Genomic DNA, 18,003 nt, shown 5'->3' on the forward strand with positions numbered 1-18,003 from the left:
GCGTGAGCCTCTAACACCCAGCTACTTTATTCTTGTTGTACACTTTAATCTTGATAAGGCATTCTTATATAATACTGTAGTGTGTGTGTGTGTGCATGTGTGTGTGTGTGTGTATTCTCACTCTATATACCTCAGCTTCTCTCCATATATCTAACTTTCAATTTTCTTCATATACTGTTTTTACTTATTAATTTTTGTAAGAAAAAAATTATTCATAGTTCCATTTCTAATCAATTCTAGACATAGATAGATGATAGATAGGTAGATAGATAGATGCATTATCATATGAAGCTCACATAAAACAGAGAAAGATTTACTTTTACTGCTCCAAGACTAACATTTTAACTTATGTTTGTAAAAAAGCCATTAAGGGCGCCGGAGGCTCATGCTTGTAATCCTAGCTACTCAGGAGGCTGAGATCTGAGAATCCCGATTCAAAGCCAGCCTGAGCAAGAAAGTCCGTGCGACTCTTATCTCCAATTAACCACCAGAAAACCGGAAATGGTGATGTGGCTCAAGCGGTAGAGGGGTAGCTTTAATCTGAAGAGCTGAGGGACAGCACCCAGGCCCAGAATTCAAGACCCACTACAGACAAAAAAAAAAAAAAGGCATTAAGTTTCAGACATTTTACTATAACTATATTCATGAAATTCAATGTGATTTATTAAATCATGTAAGAAATCATGTAAGAAAAAAGTATACAACAATTCCTTTTTAGAAGAACTCTGTGAAGGGCCCAGCCAAACAATATTTTAAATTACCTCTTACATAACTTCAACCTGTGAATTTGGGTATAAATAATCTTGTTTGGGTATAAATAATCTGTGTTTCTTCTGAACAAGTATAGTATTGATTTTTAAAGGTCTATCATTTCAGCATAATTCAAGCCTGATCACATGGAATAAAAATATAACTGGTAGAAATTTCACTTTTTTTGTTCATTTATTTATGTTCTTTCCCATGTTGTATTAGCACCAATGACCTGTACAAAGTAACTTCATCTTGACACATTCATATACCACACCTTCATTTCCCTCATCCTCCCCTCCCTGCTGCCAAGCTGCTGTCATTAACATTCATTATTTTATTTTTACATATATACAGAAGGCATTTTGACTGTATTCTTCCTTACTGATCTTACTGTCTATAGAGAATTAATTATTTTTAGACTTATCATTACCTGAAAGAAACTTAGTTCCTTTTATATATGATAATGATTATCATGTTAAAAATAATCAAGGATCTTTTCTAGCTCTTTCTCATCTCTTTCCTTCTCTTTCCCAGCTCTCTTCTCTTTCCTAGCTTGCTCTTTCCCACCTCTTTCCCAGACGCTCTCTTTTCTAGCTCTTTTCTCTCTCTTTCCCAGCGCTCTCTCTTTCCCAGCTCTTTCTCTTTCCCAGATCTCCCAGCTCTCTTTCCCAGGTCTTTCCCCACTGCGTGGAGGACCAAGATGGCCTGGTGCCAGCCAGAATGATGAATAAACCTACTCCTTACCTGAAAAAAAATAATCAAGGACATTATAGGGGACATGTATAGTCACCTGAATGAATTGACAGAGAGAATAGAAATAAGTAATTATGTGAAATAAAGACAAAAATACAGAGTAGGAAATTTCACTTCAGTAATGCAACAAAAATAAAATAATCCTGAAAAATATCGCACCAAAATAATTTCAAAAAGAAAACCCAAACATTCCAGTGGATGTGGGGAGGTGTTTGGTTTTTTCCAAACTTTTTTTGGCAGAAGTGAGTACCTGTAATACACACATATCTATCTCCACCCCCTCCTGCTTTGTTTTTACTTTTAAACCTTGTATATTAATATTGCAGGCTGCGGGCATGACAGACAACGGACAGTGAAGAACCAATGGAAAAGTGTTTAAACTCCTGTGTTTGCTAATAGGCTTCTGAATTCATCAGTGTGCTCAATAGAGAGGGCTGGACAAGTTGGCAAGGCGATGCTGCATCAGCTGCCACAGCCTTAAAAAATGATGTCTCTTAGGACTTTAAAAATATTCCTATACAGCTTATTTTATTTTTGTAAATACAAAAGAAAATACAAATACAAAAATACAAAAGAAAGGATGATATCGTACTGTTTGTAAAGAAATGGAAAGATTTGAAAAAATATTCCGAGTGAATTGTCATACCCAGAGAGACAAAGAATCCATGTTTTCCCTAATACGTTGAAGGGACATTCAGCTTACAAACTCATAGGTAAATATGTTGGGTGGTATGCAAGTGTATACAGATATATTCACTAAAATACAGTAGATTCTAGGGAGATCTCAAATAGTGCAGTTCTTTAATAAAAAAAACAAATTTCAGCAAATGCCACACCAGAAAGCAAGAGCTCAAAAGAATGAGGTGAGGTCAAGGGTAAGACAAATGAAGAGGAGAAGAGAGGGAAAATGCAGACAAAATCAATTTCTTTGTACAATGACTTAAAGATAATATAAATAATGAAAAAAAAGAATTTAAAACATATAGTTAAATTTATGTAATTCCTTTTTTTATCAAGACAATAATTAAAATATTCAAAATTAATGTTTCAAGAATAATTTAATATCTTGAAGACCAGTGAGTGGTAAGACAGATAATCAAAAGAAGCAACAACAACAAAAAGAAATAGTGGTTTGCAGTCATACGTAGGCCATATAAAACAATGAGGAAGTTTGTATTTGAATTCAGAGAAAGAAGCATGAAGAAAAGGGTGGTCTTTCAGGAGCTCTCATTTTTTAGTAGAGGACTATTGATGCCATCAATTTGAGATAGATATGATCAGGTAACATAGTGTTTGTTTGTTTGTTTTTAACCTTTATTTTTTGAGCATTTTACTGTTTTCTACTTGAAAAAAATGGCATCTTTTAATCACTTTCATTTCAATTATATAATACATTGAAAATGTGTGATGTTTAATGTAATATAGTGGCTCAGAAGATAATTACTTGAAGTCCCCACTTGATATTTTTCAGTCAAAACTTTAGTCTTTCCAAAAGCCTATTAGTAAGTTGGTTGTTGTTATGCAAATAATCACAAATTTTTGTAGACTGGAGTGTGCTATAAATCCCAAACTCTAGTTGGCTCTCCTGGGATTTCATCCAGAGAACTTGATTGAAAGATTAGTAGTATACTTCTGTAGGTAGAATATTACATATCTGAAAAATATTTAGAATATTATTCACTTAGCAGAAGTAGCTCGCAAGTTAGGATTAATGAAGCTTTTGCCTTTTGGTTTTGTTCTTTGAACCCTTTTTAAAATTGGCAGCCTCATAGGTTAAACCAAATGTGATATATATTGCCATCAGAATCCAACAAAGGTCTCTTTCATCATGGTGGGCATCACAAGATTCATCAACTTGTCTCTCACCTTAAAAGCAATATTGCTTATGTACTACAAAACACTGGAGCTCCAGAAACTTAATTAATGTGTCAAGCTACTGACATTTCTTTAGGATTATCTCTTATCTTCTGTCAGACATTTATCTTAGTAGGGCATTTAAAATGTTTCCCATTGCCTGGTCACTACGTGTTAGCATAATCTCATCAATTAAATTGACTCATTTTCTATTCTGTGGATTATCATGATAAGCATGTTCTCTTTAGTGTAGGTTCTAACAGAGAAAAACTGGATATACTTATAAGGAATTAAGCTAACTGTCATCCTTTTGCATGAAAACAAACCACTTCTGATTTACTTTGTTCTTTAAAACAATACCAAGTTAATGAATTTACCCAAAATAAAGTCAGATTAAAAATTCCAAATTAAAGTTAGGTTGTAGTATTATTTATTTTTATATTATGTTGTGTGTATGTGTGTTTGTGCAGTTAATTTTCATTTTTATTGATAAATTTTTTAGGATCAGCCTCCAGCAGTTCCTTTAGCAGCCACTGTTCTAGTTTTGACTTGATGTTTTGAAAAATAGTTGTAGTGTGGTGAATGACACAGCACTCAGAAGAGGAGCTACCAGTTTGGGTACCTACTCAGTGAATATTATTAGTTAAGTAATCACTTTACAAAGACTTGAATGACATTGAAATTTCAGCTTACAATGTGAAAATATCAGCAACAATAAAAATAAAAAATTTATTCTAAATAATTCTTGACTTGAACATCAATGTCAAAATGCTCATCTTTCCTGACTTTTTAAGACATTTGTTCTTCCTCTGCTATAACAATAAAGACAATTTTAAATGGCAGCCAGTCACTATCAAGTCTATAGTGATAACATAGTTTTCCATTAATCACAAAATAGCAGCACCAGAGACAATTAAGGACATACTATTATTATATATTCTATTTTGAGCTTCATGTAGAATGTAGAAAGTTAAGGATGTATGACCTGTGGAATAGCAAAGTGTTTATATATTTTCTATTTTATCTGTCTTTCAGAGAATCAGAAGCTTCTTGTTTTGCTTAATGAAAGATTTCTTCTGTAATTTATCCAAATAAGATTGAACGAAACTATAGCCAACTACAGTCAACTATTCATTAGTTTTCAAAGATTCTTTTTTTTATTTGATATATATATTTTTTTAATTTTATTTCATTTTATTTGTGAACATACTGTACAGAGGGGTTACAATTACATGGGCAGGATAATGCGTACATTTCTTACAAAGCATTGCAGCCTCCTCCTTTGTTTACCCTTCACATCCCTTCCCAGCCTCCCCCATCCCCCCCAATCCCAATCCTTCTCCTCTCTCCCCTCCTCCCCCCTCGCACCAACGTTGTAAAGCTCTTTTTGGACATGACAACTTGTACTTCTCATTGTTGCAACAGGTCCACCTGTATCCTTAAACGACTTGTTTTTCCCCATCTCCTCCACAAGTTATACTGACATCAAATATAGTGAAAGCCGGGGTTATAGTGTGGGGGAGGGACATACAAAGCAAGATCAATAGAAAGCCCACAGATTGGGAGAAGATCTTTACTAGCCATAAAACGGACAAGGGTCTCATATCTAAAATATACTTGGAACTCAAAAAATTAAATCCCCCAACAACAAATCCTCAAAGAAACAACTGCCCAATAAACGAGTGGGCGAAAGACTTAAAGAGAAACTTCTCTGAAGAAGAAAGAAGGATGGTCAATAGACACATGAAGAAATGCTCAACATCCCATAAAAGAAATGCAAATCAAAACAACATTGAGATACCACCTCACTACAGTTAGAATGGCTATAATCAAGAACTCTAACAACAACAGATGCTGGAGGGGATGTGGACAGAAGGGAATCTTACTTCATTGTTGGTGGGAATGTAAACGTGTTCAACCACTTTGGAAAGTAGAATGCAGGTTCCTCAAAAGATTTCACATAGAGCTCCCCTATGACCCAGCAATCCCACTTTTGGGCATTTACCCAAATGTTTACAAACAAGACCACACTAAAGCTACCAGCACAACTATGTTTATTTCAGCATTTTTTACCACAGCTAAGACATGGAACCAACCCAGATGCCCCTCAGTAGATGAATGGATCAAGAAAATGTGGTATATATACACAATGGAATTCTATGCCTCCATCAGAAAGAATGACATTGCCCCATTTCTTAGGAAATGGAAAAACTTGGAAAAATTATATTAAGTGAAGCAATCCAGGCCCAAAGAAACATAGGTCTCATGGTTTCCCTTATTTGCAATATCTAGTATATGTATGAGTCAAGCAGAAAAGGTCAGATAATGTGATGTTAGGAAAATGAACCCTTAGATATGTATTTTAATGTTTTTTTCTTTCATGCATGTGTTTCTAACGCATTTATAAGATTATTTCAAAGATTCTTATACTTTCTTTCTTGACAGTCACTTCTCTTTCTGGCAAGATATTTTTGCCTCTTGAGAAGAAAGTCTTCTGTGATAATAAAGATATCATTCCAATTTAATAATCTCTTATTAACTTCATTATGACTGATTTCAAATACAAGAGACTGCTAATAAAATAGGAAATATGGTCATTTCAAAAAATGAAGTAGAAATAAACTGCAAATAAGAAGCATGATACACATGGAAACAAATTCTGATAGTAATACAACATGTAGTTTAAGCAATAGATTTTTTGACAGAATTGTAAGAAATTCTATCCTCATGTCATCTTTTATAATGACTGTGAAAAATCTCTTATTTGTGGAAATCCAAAATAAATCCAATTAAAAGAAGAAAATGTCAAGACACATCATGAAGATTTCTGAGTTCTAGACTAAAATGTTTATCTAAAATTTTAGGTGGGGATGTATATGTAAGTTTAAAACCTATATTTAAGACATATATACACACATATATGAGTCTATATGTGTATATGTACACACATATATATATACACAAATGCATATATACACATACATGGACATTGATCCCTCATTGGGGGAATTACTTTCCAGAGATCCCCACAACAGAGGAAAGAAAATCTGCAGAGTAATAGCCTTAGATATTCGTCCTTTACTATTTTGGGGTTCACTTCTTGCTTCTTCGCAGATTTCCACCTGTCATTGGGTCTCTGGAAAGTAACATTGCCTCACTCATGTAAGTGTAACCCCTCTGTACAGCATCTTTACAATAAAATTAAAAAAAACTCTTTTTTAGCACAAAAAAGTAACTCTTGCTATAGCTGAGGGACCACAACATCACAACACATAAATTTTTAAAACCTGCAATACAGTGAAGTTTCAATAAGTGAACAGTGATATAGCAAGAGATGACTGTATATGAATATATGTATATATATATATGTATATATACACACATATATACACATATCTATTAAATTGTTGTATTCATTAACATTAGACTACCAAAAACCTATTTTGTGGGTGTTTTTGTTTTTTCTTTTTGTTTTTGTCGGTCGTGGGGCTTGAACTCTGGGCTTGGGGTCTGTCCCTGTGCTCTTCAGCTCAAGGTGAGTGGTTTACCACTTGAGCCACAGCACCACTTCCAGTTTTCTAGTGGTTTATTGGCGATAAGATTCTCACTGGCTTTCCTGCCCAGGCTGGCTTTGAACCGCGATTTTCAGATCTCAGCCTCCTGAGTAGCTAGGATTACAGGATTGAGCCACTGGCACCTGGCCATAAACATATTTTATACTACAAATCCTCCATCTTTATAAGGTTAAAATTTTATAGCTTAAGACTTATTTTATTCTAAAATGGAATTGTGATTCCCCCCCCACACTTGGTTCAGAGTAGTGAAAATTAGTATTTACTAACTCTTCTTTGGAGAAAATAATGCTTAAAAATCATTAGGAAAGGACGGCTCTTATTCTACCCCTCAAGAACATATTTTCTTATTTTCTAATATGAGGTAATTTGCATGATTTTTATAAGATTTTACTGAGTAATGCTGCATGACTTCTCTTGGTGAAGTTGATTCAAACTATCCTTTGTCTTCTCTGACTTCATTATCAGCCTTACTCTATTGTTTTCTATTTTGTCGCTCATCAAATTTCACATTAAGAATGCTCTCAGTTCACTGAATTATTGATTATAAAATTAGATTACGGGATTTATTTTAGTGTGTAATGACCACTTACAAATATAAAATGCTACATAGAAAAGAAAAATGTTACATTGAACATGTGATACACATTCTGACTGGTTAATATCTTGAACTAATAAACTATTAAAATTATAACCAAATCATTTCCTAATAGCATTTCTTATTAAATGAGAATGCTCCTCAATATTATATCCAGAGTTTTACATTAGTATAATTATATTCAGATTTTTTGAGAAAATATAAGATGAGATTAACTTTGAGTCCAGTGATAGAAATAATGACTGTCAGCAGTTTTAACTTCTCCATGCATTCACATAATTGACAAGAAAGAGGAATTAAAACCTAATATTTAATTAAACAAAGAAAATTATATTGATATATCGAAAGTTGAAGTATCCCTTGAGATACTTGAGACACAAGTGAATGAACACTTAATTTTATAGCAATGCTGTAGGTTGCAATCAATGTATTAAAAATGCAATAAAATTCACAGTAAAGAAATTATTATTTATATTCTAAAATTGTTTGGTTAATTAAAATAATTAGCCATTCTTGCATCATATTTATAAAAAGACTTTCTATTTCTACAATTATCCTTGTGATTATTTTTAGGTGCAGAAGTCATTATCCTGATCTAAAAAAAATATAATCTATTATGATAAAGCTAATGGCATTTATTCACTTTTTTCCACCATGGAAAATTAAAACAATTAGTTTTTTTCTTTGTTAGTTATTATGGGTTTATACCAAACTTTCAAATATAAACTGGATATGGACGTAATAACTTGAAATCTTGAACTTGAGAGATTGAGCCAGAAATATCATAATTTTGATTCTAGCCTGGGATTGGTATTGAGAACCTGTGTCCAAACAAATAACTCAAACAGAAAATATATAACAGTTCAAAAGATTTTATTGAAAGTATTTATGTCATGTTTATTCATTCTCCTCATCCATAGTCTATCATGATATTGAATTTCTTAAAAACTCTATCTACATCTCCATTACTTCTTCTGTTTTTGATCTTAGTCTTGAATATGATACCTGTTCATCATCATTTCTCATTCATTCTTTACCTGTGGTTTTGTTTGTTCAAGTTATTGTATTCCTCTCACTTTAAAAATTTTATTTACTGTAAAGATGCTGTACAGAGGGGTTATATTTACATGAGTAAGGGAATGAATACATATCTTGTTGAGCATTGTTACTCCTTCCCTTATTGATCTCTGAGTATCTCTTCTTTCTGCTACTTCCTTCATTCCTCCTCCCTCCCAAAGTTGTAAAGATGAATTCCAATATACTGTCTCTGAGTATCATTGTTGCAATGGGTCATCCTGTGTCTCTGTTTCAACGTTTTGTTATTTCCCTTCCTTTCCCCATTAGAACTCAAAAAATTAAATTGTCAAAAACAAAGCCTCAAAGAACCTAATGCCCCATTAACAGATGGGAGAAGAGAGACTTCTCTGAAGAAGAAATAAGAAAGGCCAATGGACACATGAAGATATGATCAACATCTGTGCCCATAAAAGAAATGCAAATCAAAACAACACTGAGATTCCACCTCAACCCAGTTAGAATGGTTATAATCAAGAAATCTAGTGACAAGATATGCTGGAGGGAATGTGGCCAAAAGGAAACCCTACTGCATTGTTGGTGGGAGTGTAAACTTTTTCAACCACTCTGGAAAGCACTATTAGAAATTCCTCAAAAGACTGCATACAGAGCTTCCCTATGACCCAGCAATCCCACTTTTGGGCCTTTGCCTAAACCATCACAAACAAGGTCATACTAAAGCTACCAGCGCTACTATGTTTATCACGGCATTATTCACCATAGCTAAGACATGGAACCAACCCAGATACCACTCAGTAGATGAATGGATCAAGAAAATGTGATATTTCTATAACTATAGCTATACCTATATCTATATAGCTATATATATGTAGGAATTTTATGCTTTCATCAGAAAGAATGATGATACTGTCCATTTGTTAGGAAATGGAAAGACTTGGAAAAAATCATATTAAGTGAAGTAAGCCAGACCCCAAGAAATATAGGTCCCATGGTTTCTCTCATTTGCAATAACTAGTTTACATCTAGGATAATTTTATCAGATGAGCAGAAAAAGCTCAAAAGCTATGTACATATGACCATATAAGATGATGCTAAGTAAAATGAACCTCAAGATATGGACATGAGGTCTTTCTTTGTTGTTGTTTTAAATGTATTATGTGATTATTTTTGGTTTCCTTTGTATGTACTTCCCCCTCTGGTATACCCCCTGCTGTCACTGTACTTGATTTTGGTACCCTGCATCTTGTATATACATTTGTTTTCCTCATTTTTAACTGACCAGTAAATAAAAACCTTTTGAAAATTAATTACTCCACCAAGTACCCATGCTTATTATCTTAGCTATTCAGGAGGATCATGAGGATCATGGTTCAAAGCCAGGATGGAAGTCTGTTAGATTCCTGTCTCCAAATACCCAATTAAAAGCCAGAAATAGAGCTAAGGCTCAGGTGATAAAGCAGCAGTTTTGAGTGAAAAAGCTAAGGGACAATACTGAGCTCCTAAGTTCTTAATTGCTAATACAATATTAAAAAATAAAGTAGAAGTACCGATTCAATTTACTAGGAAACCACAGTAACGATAGTGTAGTAATGGGGAAAGAATATGCAAAAAATAGTTCAATGCAACAAATAAAGATGAGAGAAAGATTCACATGAGTTATTGTCAATTTATCTTGAAAAAAGAATCAAAGCAATACAAGGCTGCACACATACATACCCACAAGTTATTAATGAATTTCACCGCAGATTTTAATATCCTGCATAAAAGTAAACTCACAATGGACCACAGACCTAAATGTATAATGCAAAATTATTGAACTCTGGTAGACTAAAATATAGAAGACCTATTTTTTCTCTTCTTTTTAAAATTTTATTTAATGGTAAAGGGGATGTACACAGGGGTTAATTTATGTAAGATAATGAGTACATTTCTTGTCGAACAGTGTAACCCATCCCTTTTTTTCTCTTTCCCTTCTGCCCTACTCCCCACACCTTCAAGTTGTAAAGTTCACTTCCAACATATGTCTTCTGAGTATTGCTGTTGAATTGGTTCACCCTTTGTCCTCTGTTTCACCATTTTGTTATACCTCTTCCCTTCCCCAAATCAGATAAAAGTATATACAAGACAAAGGGTACCAATATCAAAAATACTGACAACAGGTAAAATGAATAAAAACGAAATAACTTAACACAGTATCTTATCAGCAACAACAAGGCCCTCTAGTTTCCATATCTTAAAATTTAATTTGATTAACATCATTTTGTATTGCCATTGTACATAGCTATTGAGCTATTGTGATCCTCTGCTAGGACTTTCCTAGATGTATACTAATTATTACAAATGAGGGAAAATATGGAGCCTGTGTTTCTTTAGGTCTGGCTTACTTCACTTAATATGACTTTTTCTTTTTTATTTTTTTATTGTGAAAATACCGTATAGAGGGGTTACAATTACACAAGCACGATAATGAGTACATTTCTTATCAAGCATTGTTGCCTCCTCCTTAGTTTCCCCTTACCATCACTGCAACACCCCCTCACCCCCCACACCAAAGTTGTACAGTTCGTTTTTCCACATAACATCTGTACATCTCATTGTTGCAATGGGTCCACTTGTATCCCTAATCAAAGAATTTGTGTTTTCCCTTCCCCTCCCCAAATTGTACCAACATCAAATACAGTGAAAAAAGGGGTTATACCATGGGGAAGGACATATAAAGCAACAAAGAAATCATCTTATAAATATGTTAGAAACAAAGTCTTTCCATTTCCTTATGAATGAGGCAATGTCATTCTTTATGATGGAAGCATATAATTCCATTGTGTAAATATCACATTTTTTATTCATTCATCTATTGAAGGGCATTTGGCTTTGTTCCATAGGTTAGCTATGGTAAATAATACTGCAATGAACATAGGTTTGCTGGTAGCTTTAATATAGTCTTGTTTGAGATCAATTGGGTAAATGCCCAGGGTGGGTTTGCTGGATCATAGGGAAGTTCTATGTTTAGACTTTTGAGAAACTTCTATACTACTTTCCAGAGTGGTTGAACCAGTTTACATTCCCACCAAAAGTGTAGTAGCATTTCCTTTTGGCCATATCCCTCCCAGTATCTTGCTATTATTTGTTTTCTTCATAATGCCATTCTAACTGGGGTGAGGTAGAATCTCAATGTAGTTTTGAATTGCATTTCTTTGATGTCCAGAGATGTGCCTGGTCATGTGTCTATTGGTTGTTCTTATTTCCTCTCCAAAGAAGTCTCTTTTTAATTCTTTAGCCTACTTACTAATGGGGCAGTTGTTTCTTTGAGGATTTTTTATTTGAGGGCTTAACATTTTGAGCTCTAAATATATTTTTGACATGAGGCCCTTGTCTGTTGTAGAGCTAATGAAGACAATCTCTCACTTCTTCTGCTTTCTATTTATTGTACTAGCTATGTCCTTTGCCATGCAGAAGCTTTGCAGTTTTAATGCAATCCCTTCCTGTAATGTTTTCAGGGTATCTGCTCTTACCTCGAGGTCTTTGGAGTGGATTTAGGTGCATGGTGATATAAAAAGATCCAAGTTCAATTTTCTTGACATGTATATACAATTCTACCAGCACCATTAGATCAAAAGTCTAAACATACAGCTTCCCTATGATCCAGCAATCCCACCCCTGGACATTTACCCAAATGATGGTAAACAAGTCCACACTAAAGCTACCAGCACAGCTATGTTCATTGCAACATTACTTACCAGATCTTAGATATAGAACAAACCTAGATGCCCCTCAGTAGTTGAATGAATAAAAAATGACTTTCTTCCATGTGATGATTTTGGCTCCCTTATCAAAGATTAGGTAACCATAGGTCTGTAATATCATTTCAGGAACTTCAATTCTATTCCATTGGTCCTCAGGTCTGTTCATGTGTCAGTAACCAGCTGTTTTTATAACTATGGATTTATAATAGAGTTTGAAGTTTAGTATTGATATTCCTTCAGCAACTGACATCAACAAATAATAAAACTCATACACTATGACCAAAGATGATTCATCCAGGGATGCAAAGCTTGTTTAATATACACAAGTCAATTAATGTAATTCAACACATCTCTAGGAGCAAGGACAAGAACCACATGAACATCTCAACAGATGCAGAATAAGCATTTGGCAAGATCTAACACCCCTTTATGATGAAAGCTCTGGAGAAACTAGGAATCCATGGAACATTCCTCAATATAACAAAGGCTGTCTATGACAAACCTACAGCTATCATTATACTTCCTGGTGGAAAGTTAAAAACATTTCCTCTAAAATCAAGAATGAGACAAGAATATCTGCTTTCTCCAACTCTCTTTAATATAGTATTAGAATTCTTATCCAGAACAATAAAGCAAGAGACATACATAAAAGGTATCCAAACAGGGAAAAAAGTAAAATTCTCCCTTGTTGCAGATGACATGATTCTATATTTAAAGAACTCCAATGACTCCTCACCCACCTTAGTTATGCTGATCAGAAACATTGATAAAGTAGAAGGATATAAAATTAATCCACAAAAATCTGTATGCCAACATTGAGAAAGGAGAGTCTGAAATCAGAAAAGCAACTCCTTTTGTAATAGTTTTAAAAAAATACCTAGGAATTAACTTAACCAAAGAGGTGAAGGGCATCTATGATTAAAAACTTTAAAAACTTGAAAAAGGAAAGCAAAGCAGATGTAAGGAATTGGACAAACCTCCCATGTTCCTGGATTGGGAAGATTAACATTGTGAAAATGGCAATACTGCCATTTTTGAATTCAATGCAATACCCATCAACATCCCAACAACAGTCTTTAATGAAATAGAAGACACAATTGAAAAATTCATATGGAATAAATAGAAGACCCCGGATAGCAAAAACAATCCTTAACATAAAAGCAGTGCTGAAGGAATCAATAACAAATTTCCTCTTCTTTTTAATATTATTTTGTGCTGGGGACCAAACTTGAATTCTTGTTCATGTTAAGCAAATACTCTACAATTGAGCTATTCATCTGGCCCAATATTGTTTCTTTGCATTTTTTGTTTTTGTTTTTTGTTTTGCTTTTTAACTATAACACAATGGCACAGTCCAAAAGAAAGAACTGATGAGCTGGATGTCATTAAAAATATTTATAATTTCCTCTGCTCAGATGCACTTGTTTGGAAAAAGACTTTGGTAGCTTCTTATTCTTACAAAGTTAACATACTTTTCCAAATCACACTCCTTAGTATTAAGGTGAAAAAGCATTAAAAACTATCAGCCACATTAAAAAACAGCAAAAAGATGTTTACAGCATCTCAAATCTAAAGGCAATGAGGATTATTTTCAGTAGGTAGAGAGGTAAACAGGTATATTCTAGCAATATGATATTATTCACCACTGAAAAGAAATAAGCTATCAAGTCATGAAACCACTGGAAGAATGTCAAGTGAATGTTAGTATGTAATTGAAGCCAGTTTAAAAATGTCATGAGGCTGAGATCTGAGATTCATGCTTCAAAGCCAGCCTGGGCAGGAAAATCAGTGAGACTCTTATCTCCAATAACCAGAAAACTGGAAATGGTGCTGTGGCTCAAAGATAGAGCACTAGCCTTGAGCTGAAGAGCTGAGGGACACACCCAAGCCCAGAGTTCAAGCCCCATGTCTGACAAAAATAAATAATAATATAAATAAAAATGTTATGTATTACAGCTTCCAGCTACACAATTCTTAAAAAGCAAACCTTTAGAGACAGAAAACAGAGATGTGGTTTCCAGGAGTTAGAACTTTTATATATTCCTTTATATAATGTTCTAATGGTTCGCATATGTCAGTATATACTTCTCTAAAATTATAACAAAGAAATTCTATGAACTCCCGGTGACAATCATGTTCACTATAGGTTTATAACTTGTAATTAAAAAATAATTATCAGAAATTATGTTGATGATGGAGAACACTTTTGCATTCATAGGAGCTAGATATATACAGGAACTGTGTGTTGGTGTGAATTTAAATTTATTCTAATAATGAAATTTTGAAACAGCTTAGCAATATGCTTTCAAACTAAAAGGATAATTAGTAATATTCATGTAATCAACAGTATTTTGAGATACTAAATAATGAGCAGTATGTCTGCCATGTCATTTACAATATTTGAGAACTATTTTTGCATGTTACTCTTGCAACTGGAATCTCACAGCATTTCCAGAAAATAAAATGTTGTCTTCCACAGGGACTTAGCAATAACACATAACTCATCTTCATTGTGCTGGCCACCTGCACAGTTCTGACTGCACAGTGGCTTGGTTCATGATGAAGAATACGCTCTAGCAAATTGGTTTGTCTACAATAATAAATTAGTAGATTGACTCATGGTAGAACTCATATTTCTGGAGTGTCAGTAACAAAGAAGGTAAAATCAACAATCACAAACAAGGATTTGTCTTAGAGAAATAAGAAAATGTTATATGTCTTTAATATTCATCCTACATATCAACCCTTTGTTGTTTTCATTTTGTTATTATGTTTAAGTTCTTGGTTTTGTTTGTGTGTTCCCTTCTTATGTTTCACCTTAAAATCTTCTGTTATCCAAATACACAAATAAAGACAAAGATGCTGTGGAATGAACTGTTATACATGTCCAGCAAAGAAGCAGAGTTGTAAAATATTTTAATTTTAGTGTTTTATGGAGTTTTGAGCTGAAAGTAAGTCTGATCTTAGAGAAACTGAACAAGAATATCACTGCTGTAATGTTTACCTTTTTACCTTTCCTCATGCTATTAAGAAATATTTTTAATATGACCACTGAATTATATTAGCATGGCATAGGTCCTCCAAATCCTAAACCAAACACTGCCTTGTAGTGGGAAAAAGTTAGAGAATCCTAACATAGATAAAAATCATGTGTATAGGATCCTTTCTAGGAAGTGCATGCAATGAAGGTGCCACTGAGAAGCTTATCACAAAAGTTCAAGGAAATACTCACCCCGACAAAATTGTGAACCTGGGGTGAAGTTAGGTAGAGTGCCCCAGACACATGTATTAGAATTTGTTGGCCATGCTTTATTTTGAATGCAAAATAAACCATATTCTGACAAATTGTTATGAATTCATTCTGACAATTTTAGTGACAATAAGAAAGGTTTAGCCGGGCGCCGGTGGCTCACGCCTGATATCCTCGCTACTCAAGAGGCTGAGATCTGAGAATCATGGCTCAAAGCCAGCCTGAGCAGGAAAGTCTATGGGACACTTATCTCAATAAACCACTAGAAAACCAGAAGTGGCACCATGGCTCAAGTGGTAGAGCACTTGCCTTGAGATAAAGAGCACAGGGACAGCGCCAAAGCACACAGTTCAAGCCCCAAGATGAATAACCACACACACAAACACACACACACACACACACACAAGAAAGGTTTAGATGAATATGAAAAGAGGAATTTTGAATGGAGGGAAGACAATGCAGAAAGTGTGTGTGTGTGTGTGTGTGTGTGTGTGTGTGTTGTGTGTATTTATACAGTTTTAAGATTCCTAGGGGAAATAAGAATTCACATGTGTGAGACTTTGTGTACCAGTCAGCAAATAAGAGAAGGGAACACAAGCAATAAAGGAGGGCAAAGTGGCCCAAGATACTGAGAAAATTGAATAGCAAAGGATAATAAAGAGCATAGGTACATTTTTGTGCCTGTATTAGATCGAAATCAGAAATTACATTCTTACTCCACTTTTTTGTTCATGGCTAGTGCATCACCATTTGAGCCATGGAGGATTTTTCTCTGTCTGGATTGACTTTGAACCAAAATCCCTGCCTCTTGAGTGGCCAGTATTTTAGCCACTGTCTCCAAACTACTGAGTTGTAAACTTTCAAATTAAATTTATTGTAGTCCTAATGTATTCATAAGCTTAAAAAGATAATGTAGGTTTGAAGAGTTCATTATGCAAATATCAGTGTAAAGTTTGAAATATATATTTATGTCACAGAATTACATCTATGATATTACCAAAACAAATGCACTTTTCTCTACAATTTCAGGGCATTTTACTTACTACCTAGAAAACTAACAAATGAGTTATGAATCATTATACTTGTGTGAAGCAAACTTTTATCTTTAGACTTCTAGACTGTTAAAATGTGGGCTACAGAAAAGCTTTTGTATTAAAAATGTAGTTTCCAGTCTCTGTTGTTTCTAAAAATCTATTCTTAAATTTCAAGTTTCACCAATAAATTACCAAAACAGCCATTTTCTCATAAGATGCTATAGTAGAAAGAAAATTAAGGAGAAAAATTAACTGAGATAAAATTAATTCTATATTCTACAATCAAGCTGCTCTAGATGATAGCAAGGTGGTCTCCTGCTCTTTCCGCTAATCAATGATGGAGAGTTTGCTTTATACAAATCATAATTCAACTTTTTTCTCCATGAATATCATGTATATTTATTGTCATATTGTTGAAATTTAAAAGGGATAGGCACCTTTAAGACAATTAAGGAGATTTTTCTTTTCTTTGTCTTGTTTGCCCACAGCCATGGGTTTTATTGGTTTCATGAATGTAAGTTACATGGTACTCTTTCATATTCCTGACCACATCATGCCCTTTCCCTCTTCCTTTTTATCCAGAGTGCTTTCTGTCTCCTACCAAAAGTCTAAAGTTTGCTCAACATTAATGAACAGAACTAAAGGTCATGCCTGTGAAAACACTTCTGTCTTATCTGGACAATCATAACTTACTTTAGTTCATTTAGCACAGTAAACTCTTATAGATGAATATTGTGTTGAAACCAATTTTTCCCCACTAATTCTGGACCTTTTGATGGCAAAGACAAGTTTTTGTATTAAAGCTATAGCATGGATTCCAGAAGCTGTGATTCCCTAGCAAATGAATGAGTGAATTACAAATTCATCTACCTACTCAAGCCATTTACAGCTCCAACTTAGCTGTATAATTTTTACCTATCATTGAAGTCTAAGTTGATTTTCTTTTTACAAGAGAATATTCTAAAATCCTAATGGAGATATAAGAAACATAAAAGGAGAGAAAATCATATAATATTTTAATAGTTTAATCACCTGAGCATTTTTTTCACCAAGTAATTTTCCTATTTCTAGGTGGCTAGTGGTTTAAGAAATAACATCTCTAACTCTACATAGTTCATAAACAGGTAATAAGGCAGTCTAAAACAATCATGGACAGCAATTAAAATGTTCAGTAGAGGAAAGATGATCAAAGGAACAAATGGTGAGTTAAAATGAAGTGGTGTTCTACCAAGCAAACAGCCCATATAAACAGGTGGGAGTTGCAATTCTAATATCAGAAAAAATAGACTTCAAATTAAAATTAGTGAGAAGAGATAGAGAAGGTCACTGCATACTAATTTTTTTTAAATTTTATTTTATTTTATTTGTGAACATACTGTACAGAGGGGTTACAATTGCATGGGCAGGATAATGC

Source organism: Dipodomys ordii, unplaced genomic scaffold (genome assembly GCF_000151885.1).
Source record: "Dipodomys ordii isolate 6190 unplaced genomic scaffold, Dord_2.0 Scaffold199, whole genome shotgun sequence".
Lineage (NCBI taxonomy): Eukaryota > Metazoa > Chordata > Mammalia > Rodentia > Heteromyidae > Dipodomys > Dipodomys ordii.